Raw genomic sequence first — 9,096 nt, forward strand, 5'->3', positions numbered from 1 at the left:
ATGTTGCCCAGGCTGGTCTTGAACTTTGGCTTAAGCAATCCTCCCTCCTTAGACTCAAAATGCTGGGATGACAGCTGGAAGCCACTGTGCCCTGGCTGTGATTTTACGATGCCCGTGGAGTGAGGATTCAGGCAGATGGAGCACCGCTGAGGTCAGCGCTCATCCTGTGGCTCAGTTGTGGTTAATGGCATCCGGCCTTCATTCCTGTAAGCTAGCACAGCAGTGAGCAGAGGTTAATTTCTCTTTTTTTGAGATGGAGTCTCTCCCTGTTGTCCAGACTGGAGTACAATGGCATGATCTCTGCTCACTGCAACCTCTGCCTCCTGGGTTCAAGCAATTCTCCTGCCTCAGCCTCCTGAATAGCTAGGATTACAGGCACCCACCACCATGGCCGGGTACTTTTTTGTATCTTTAGAAGAGACCAGGTTTCACCACGTTGGCCAGGCTGGTCTCGAGCTCCTGACCTTGTGATCCACCCGCCTCAGCCTCCCAAAGTGCTGGGATTACAGGCATGAGCCACCGCGCCTGGCCGGAGCAGAGATTAATTTCACAGGTTCTGAGGCTCCCTAAAAGAATGGATGTTATAGTCTGGGCGTGGTGGTTCACGCCTGTAATCTCAGCACTTTGGGAGGCTGAGGTGTGGGGGATCACTTGAAGTCAGGAGTTCGAGACCAGCCACGCTCCTCACATTCCCAAAGTGCTTGGATGAAAGCTGGATGCCAGTGCACCCTGGCTGTGGAGATTTTTTTTTTTTTGAGATAGAGTCTCGCTCTGTCGCCCAGGCTGGAGTGCAGTGGCCAGATCTCAGCTCACTGCAAGCTCCGCCTCCCGAGTTCACGCCATTCTCCTGCCTCAGCCTCCCGAGTAGCTGGGACTACAGGCACCCGCCACCACGCCTGGCTAGTTTTCTGCATTTTTTAAGTAGAGAAGGGGTTTCACCATGTTAGCCAGGATGGTCTTGATCTTCTGACCTTGTGATCCACCCGTCTCAGCCTCCCAAAGTGCTGGGATTACAGGCTTGAGCCACCACACCCAGCCAGCTGTGGAGATTTGACGATGCCCGTGGAGTGAGGAATCAGGCCTATGGAGCACTGCTGAGGTCAGCTCTCATCTTGTGGCTCATTTGTGGTTATTGGCACTTGGCCTTTGTTCTTGCAAGCCAGCACAGCTGTGAACAGTGGTTAATTTCACAAGTTCTGAACTCTCTAAAATTGGACGTGCTGCCGTGACATTGTCACCTCCTGGGGTGACACCTTTGTCTCAGCCACACCCTCTACCAGGTCTCTGTCACACCACTTTCCAGAACAGGTAAATCTGTAGAGACAGAAAGTAGAGGCATAGGAATTTCTATGTTGAAGTCCTCATCCCATCACAGTGTGACCGTATTTGAATACAGGGTCTTTTTTTTTTTTTTTTTTTTTTTTTTTTCCTGAAAGGGAGTCTCACTCTGTCGCCCAGGCTAGAGTGCAGTGGCACGATCTTGGCTCACTGCAACCTCCACCTCCCAGGTTCAAGTGATTCTCCTGCCTCAGCCTCCCAAGTAGCTGGGATTACAGGCGTGTGCCACCACGCCTAACTAATTTTTGTATTTTTAGTAGAGACAGTTTCACTATGTTGGCCAGGCTAGTCTTGAATTATTGACCTCAGGTGATCCACCCGCCTCGTCCTCCCAAAGTGCTGGGATTATAAGCGTGAGCCACTTCGCCAGGCTGGGTACAGGGTCTCTAAAGGGTGATTAAGGCCAGGTGTGGTGGCTCACATTTGTCATCCTAGAACTTCAGGAGGCTGAGGTGGGTGGATAGCATGAGGCCAGCAGTTTGGAATCAGCCTGGGCAACACAGGGAGGGCCTGTCTCTACTCAAAATACAAAAAATTAGCTGGGCGTGGTGGTGAGCACTTGAATCCCAGCTACTCAGGAGGCTGAGGCACAAGAAATACTTGAGAACAGGAAGCAGAGGCTGCAGTGAGCCAAAATCCCACCACTGCACTCCATCCTGGGCAACAGAGAGTCTGTTTCAAAAAAAAAAAAAAGAAGGCTGGGTGCGGTGGCTCATGCCTGTAATCCCAGCACTTTGGGAGACCAAGGCGGGCAGATCACCTGAGGTCAAGAAGTCAAGACTGGCCTGGCCAACATAGTGAAACTATGCCGAGATTGCGCTGAGATTGCGCCATTGCACTCCAGCCTGGGCAACAAGAGCGAAACTCCGTCTCAAAAATAAAGAAAAAAAAATTTTTTACATTAGCGGGACGTGGTGGTGTGCACCTGTGGTCCCAGCTACTCAGGAGGCTGAGGTGGGAAGATTGCTTGATTCCAGGAGGCTGCAGTGAGCTGTGATAGCACCACTATGCTCCAGCCTGGGAGACAGAGTGAGACCCTGTCTCAAAAAAAAAAAAAAAAAAAAAGGTGGTTTAGTTAAAACAAAAAAATGAAGCTGCTACATCGGGTCCTCATCCAATCTGCCTGGTGTCCTTAGAAGAAGAAAAAATATGGACACAAAGAAATACAAATGATGCACACAGAGAAAAGAGCACGTGAGGGCACACAGGAGGCGGCCATCTGCAAGCCAAAGCAAGAGGGCTCAAGAGAAACCAGTCCTGGGCCAGGTGCGGTGGCTCATGCCTATAATCCCAGCACTTCGGGAGCCCGAGGTGGGCAGATCACTTGAGGTCAGGAGTTCAACAGCATCCTGGAAACATGGCAAAACCCCATCTCTACTAAAAATACAAAAATTAGCCAGGTGTGATGGCAGGTGCCTGTAATCCCAGCTTCTCGGGAGGCTGAGGCATGAGAATTGCTTGAACCTGGGACTACTCCGGAAGCTGAGGCACGAGAATTGCTTAAATCTGGGAGGCGGAGGTTGCAGTGAGTCTAGATTGCTCCACTGCACTCTAGCGTAGGTAGCAGAGCAAGACTCCGTTTCACAAACAAAAAAACCCAGAAACCAACCCTGATGACTTCTTAATCTTGGACGTCAGCCTCCAGAAATGTAAGTTTCTGTTTTTAACCCACCCAACCTGTGGTATTTTGTTATGGCAGTCCTACCGAACTGAAGCTAGTATGATAACTCAGAAGTTCTCTTTTCTTCTTCTTTCTTTCTTTCTTTTTCTTTTTTTAGAGACAGGGTCTTGCTCTGTCTCCCAGGCTGGAGTGCAGTGGTACAATTATAGAATTATAGCTCACTGTAGCCTCAACCCTCCAGGCTCAAGGGATCTTCCCGCCTCAGCCTCCTGATTAGCTGGGAGTACAGGTCTACACCACTGCGCCCAGCTAATTTAAAACAAAAAAAGATTGTTTCATATAGATGGGGTCTGGCCATGTTGACCAGACTGGCAAAAGCTGGTTTAAAAAGATATTTGTTGGCCAGGTGCGGTGGCTCACGCCTGTAATCCCAGCACTTTGGGAGGCGGAGACAGGCGGATCACGAGGTCAGGAGATTGAGACCGTCATGGCTAACACGGTGAAACCCCGTCTCTACTAAAAAATACAAAAAAAACTAGCCGGGCGAGGTGGCGGGCGCCTGTAGTCCCAGCTACTCAGGAGGCTGAGGCAGGAGAATGGCGTAAACCCATGAGGTGGAGCTTGCAGTGAGCTGAGATCCGGCCACTGCACTCCAGCCTGGGTGACAGAGCGAGACTCTGTCTTCAAAAAAAAAAAAAAAAAAAAAACAAAAAAAAAACTGGTGGTCAGGTGCAGCGACTCATGCCTGGTATCCAAGCACTTTGGGAGGCTGAGGCATGAGGATTGTTAAAGCACAGGTGTTGCAGATCAACCTGGGCAATATAGTGAGATCTCATCTCTACTACAAAATGAAAAAATAATAGCTGGGCATGGTGGCACATATCTGTAGTTTCTGTAGTTCTGGCTATTTAGGAGGCTGAGGTGGGAGGATTGTTTGAGCCTGGGAGATTGAGGCTACAGTGAGCTATGATCACCCACTGCACTCCAGCCTGGGCAAGGAAGCAAGATCCTGTCTCTAAAATCAGTAACAATAAAATATATTTGTTGAATGCTACTATGTATCACTCCTGGTTCTAGCCATGAACAAACTCACCCTGAAAAAATTGGGCCAGGCCTGATGGCTCACGTTCATAATCTCAGGACTTTGGGAGATGAAGGCAGGTGGATCCCCTGAGGGCTGGAATTGGAGACCAGTCTGGCCAATGTGGCAAAATCCCGTCTCTACTAAAAACATAAAAATTAGCAGCTGGGCGAACTGGTTCATGACCGTAGTCCCAGCACTTTGGGAGGCTAAGGTGGGCAGATCACCTGAGGTCAGGAGTTCTAGACCAGCCTGACCAACATGGTGAAACCCTATCTCTACTAAAAATACAAAAATTAGCCAGGTGTGGTGGCAGGTGCCTGTAATCCCAGCTACTCGGGAGGCTGAGGCATGAGAATTGCTTGAACCTGGGACTACTTCGGAAGCTGAGGCACGATAATTGCTTAAATCTGGGAGGCGGAGGTTGCAGTGAGCCTAGATTGCTCCATTGCACTCCAGCCTAGGTAGCAGAGCAAGACTTCGTTTCACAAACAAAAAGAACCGGAAACCAACCCTGATGACATCTTAATCTTGGACGTCAGCCTCCAGAAATGTAAGTTTCTGTTTTTAACCCACCCAACCTATGGTATTATGTTATGGCAGTCCTAGCGAACTGAAGCTAGTATGATAACTCAGAAGTTCTTTTTTCTTTTCTTCTTCTTTCTTTTTTTTAGAGACAGGGTCTTGCTCTGTCTCCCAGGTTGGAGTGCAGTGGTACAATTATAGAATTATAGCTCACTGTAGCCTCAACCCTCCAGGCTCAAGGGATCTTCCCACCTCAGCCTCCTGATTAGCTGGGACTACAGGTCTACGCCACTGCGCCCAGCTAATTTAAAACAAAAAAAGATTGTTTCATATAGATGGGGTCTGGCCATGTTGAGCAGACTGGCAAAAGCTGGTTTAAAAAGATATTTGTTGGCCGGGCGCGGTGGCTCACGCCTGTAATCCCAGCACTTTGAGAGGCCGAGACAGGCGGATCACGAGGTCAGGAGATTGAGACCATTCTGGCTAACACGGTGAAACCCCGTCTCTACTAAAAAATACAAAAATAACTAGCTGGGCGAGGTGGCGGGTCCCTGTAGTACCAGCTACTCAGGAGGCTGGGGCAGGAGAATGGCGTAAACCCATGAGGTGGAACTTGAGTGAGCTGAGGTCCGGCCACTGCACTCCAGCCTGGGTGACAGAGCGAGACTCTGTCTTAAAAAGCAAAAAACAAAAAAACAAAAAAAACAAAAAACTGGTGATGGTCAGGTGCAGCGACTCATGCCTGGTATCCATGCACTTTGGGAGGCTGAGGCATGAGGATTGTTAGAGCACAGGTGTTGGAGATCAGCCTGGGCAATATAGTGAGATCTCATCTCTACTACGAAATGAAAAAATATTAGCTGGGCATGGTGGCACATATCTGTAGTTTCTGCAGTTCTGGCTATTTAGGAGGCTGAGGTGGGAGGATTGTTTGAGCCTGGGAGATTGAGGCTACAGTGAGCTATGATCACCCACTGCACTCCAGCCTGGGCAAGGCAGCAAGATCCTGTCTCTAAAAACAGTAACAAAGTATATTTGTTGAATGCTACTATGTATCACTCCTGCTTCTAGCCATGAACAAACTCACCCTGAAAAAATAGGGCCAGGCCTGATGGCTCACATTCATAATCTCAGGACTTTGGGAGATCAAGGCAGGTGGATCCCCTGAGGGCTGGAGTTGGAGACCAGTCTGGCCAACATGGCAAAATCCCGTCTCTACTAAAGACATAAAAATTAGCAGCTGGGCGAACTGGTTCATGCCCGTAGTCCCAGCACTTTGGGAGGCTAAGGTGGGCAGATCACCTGAGGTCAGGAGTTCGAGACCAGCCTGGCCAACATGGTGAAACCCTATCTCTACTAAAAATACAAAAATTAGCCGGGCGTGGTGGCAGGTGCCTGTCATCTCAGCTACTTGAGAGATTGACGCTGGAGAATCGCTTGAACCCAGGAGGTGGAGGTTGCAGTGAGCTGAGATCGCGTCATTGTACTCTAGCCTGGGCAATAAGAGCGAAACTTAAAAAAAAAAAAAAAAAATAGCTGGATGTGGTAGCAGATGCCTGTAATCCCAGCTACTCAGGAGGCTGAGGCAGAAGAATCACTTGAACCTTGGAGGCAGAGGCTGCAGTGAGCTGAGATCTGCCAATGCACTCCAGCCTGGGTGACAGCAAGATCCTGTCTCAAAAAAAAAAAAAAAAGCCAGGCGTGGTGGTACACCCCTGTAATCCCAGCACTTTCAGAGGTTGAGACCAACCTGGCCAACATGGTGAAACCCTGTCTCTACAAAAAACACAAAATTAGCCAGGCATGGTGGTGCAGGCCTGTAATTCCAGCTGCTTGAGAGGCTGAGGCAGGAGAATCGCTTGAACCTGGGAGGCAGAGGCTACAGTGAGCCGAAATCATGCCATTGTACTCCAGCCAGGGCGACAGAGGGAGACTCAGTCTCAAATGAAAACAAAAGAGTTGGGTGTGGTGGCTCACGCCTGTAATCCCAGCACTTTAGGAGGCTGAGGCGGGTGGATCACCTGAGGTCAGGAGTTCAAGACCAGCCTGACCAACATGGTGAAACCCTGTCTCTAGTAAAAATGCAAAAAATTAGCCAGGCGTAGTGGCGCATGCCTGTCATCCCAGTTACTAGGGAGGCTGAGGCAGGAGAATCGTTTGAACCCGGGAGGCGGAGGTTGCAATGAGCGGAGATTGCACCATTGAACTCCAGCCTAGGCAACAAGAGCAAAACTGTCTGGGGAAAAAAAAAAAAAAAAAAAAGGGAAGGTGTTTCTGGCTGCAGTGGGGAGAAGGGAGCCTGCAGGGAGCAGGGAGTGGACAACTGCACTAATCCCCGGAAGTCAGGAAGGGGCTGGACCTCGCTGGCAAGTGCAGGTGGGAGTAATGGATTCTGGGTCTGTTTTGAAGGAAAAGGTGATGGGGGCTGCAGGATTGTTGGACTCATTGGATGCAGGTGGGAGGAGGCGCGGATGCCTCAGAACTGTCAGAGCCTGGAAAGATGGTGCTAACTGGGAGAGGGAGGACGATGGGACAAGGCTTGGATGGGAGACCCCTAGGGGTCCAGATTGGGACCTGCATCACTGGAGCGGCCTGCGAGGCCCCCTTGTGGCAGAGGCCGAGAAGGCACAGGTCCCTAGGGTTTGGGCTGGAATGATGAATTGTCCCAGTTGGGCGTCTGTGGGTTGGAGAGGAGTGAATGCAGCCAAACCCTCCATGTTTTGAAAAGAGATGGAAGGTTGGGTGCGGTGGCTCACGCCTGTAATCCCAACACTTTGGGAGGCCGAGGAGGGCAGATCCCTTGAGATCAGGAGTTGAAGACCAGCCTGGCTAACATGGTGAAACCCAGTCTCTACTAAAAATGCAGAATTTAGCTGGATGTGGTGGTGGGTACCTGTAATCCCAGCTACACGGGTGGCTGAGGCAGGAGAATCGCTTGAACCCAGGAGGTGAAGGTTGCAGTGAGCAGAGATCGCACCACTGCCCTCCAACCTGGGCAACAGCAATACTCTGTCTTTAAAAAAAAAAAAAAAAAAAAAAAAAAAAGGAAAAGAGATGGAAGCTGGGCATGCTGGCTCACATGTTTAATCCTAATTGGGAGGCTGAGATGGGAGGATTGCTTGAGTCCCAGAGGTCAAGGCTGGAGTGAGTTGTTATTGCACCACTGTACTCCAGTCAGGGCAACGGAGTGAGACTCTGCTGTACCTTAAAGAAAAAAGAAAAAGAGAGGGCTGGGCATGATGCCTCACGCCTGTAATCCCAGAACTTTGAGAGGCCAAGGTGGATGGATGACTTAAGGCCAGAAATTTGAGATCAGCCTGGGCAACATAGTGAGACCCCATCTCTACAAGAAATACAAAAATTATTTGGGTGTGGTGGTGCCTGCCTGTAGACCCAGCTACTCAGGAGTCTGAACAAAAATTAGCTAGGTGTGGTGGCAGGTATCTGTAATCCCGGCTACTCAGGAGGCTGAGGCAGGAGGATTGCTTGAAGCCAGGAAGCAGAGGTTGGGGTGAGCCGAGATCACGCCACTGCACTCCAGCCTGGGCAACAAGAAGAGATGTCCATCTCAAAAAAAAAAAAAAAGGGCCAGGCACGGCATGGTGGCGCGCACCTGTAATCCCAGCACTTTGGGAGGCCGAGGCAGGCAAATCATGAGGTCAGAAGTTCTAGACCAGCCTGGCCAACATGGTGAAACCCCATCTCTACTAAAAATACAGAAAATTAGCTAGGTATGGTGGCTGGTGCCTCCCAGCTACTTGGGAGGCTGAGGCAGAAGAATCGCTTGAACCCGGGAGGAGGAGGTTGCAGTGAGCTCAGATCGTGCCACTGTGTTCCAGCCTGGGTGACAGAGTGAGACTCTGTCTCAGAAAACAAAACAAAGCAGGTTAACAGGAGAGAAGGATACAGGTTTACTTAATAGAAGTTTTGCATGGAATAGGAGCTCTCAGAAGAAAATGAATTTGAGAGGTCAGGGCAGGAGGATCCCTTGAGGCCAGGAGTTCAAGACCAGCCTAGGCAACATAGCAAGACCCTGTCTCTACCAATACAAAAATTAGCAGAATGGCCGGGCGTGGTGGCTCAAGCCTGTAATCCCAGCACTTTGGGAGGCCGAGGCGGGTGGATCATGAGGTCAGGAGATCGAGACCATCCTGGCTAACATGGTGAAACCCCGTCTCTACTAAAAAATACAAAAAACTAGCCAGACGAGGTGGCGGGCGCCTGTAGTCCCAGCTACTCGGGAGGCTGAGGCAGGAGAATGGCGTGAACCCGGGAGGCGGAGCTTGCAGTGAGCTGAGATCCGGCCACTGCACTCCAGCCTGGGCGACAGAGCGAGACTCCGTCTCAAAAAAAAAAAAAAAAAGCAGAGTGGGGTGGCATGTGCCTCTAGTCCTAGCAACTCAGGAGGCTGGGGCAGGCAGTGCAGGTTGTGGTAAGTTGAGATCTAGTCACTACACTCCAGCCTGGGTGACAGACAAATACCCTGTGTCTGTCTCTGTCTGTCTGTCTCTCTCTCTCTCTCTCTCTCTCT

This window comes from Chlorocebus sabaeus, chromosome 6, assembly GCF_047675955.1.
Source record: "Chlorocebus sabaeus isolate Y175 chromosome 6, mChlSab1.0.hap1, whole genome shotgun sequence".
Taxonomy (NCBI): Eukaryota; Metazoa; Chordata; class Mammalia; order Primates; family Cercopithecidae; genus Chlorocebus; species Chlorocebus sabaeus.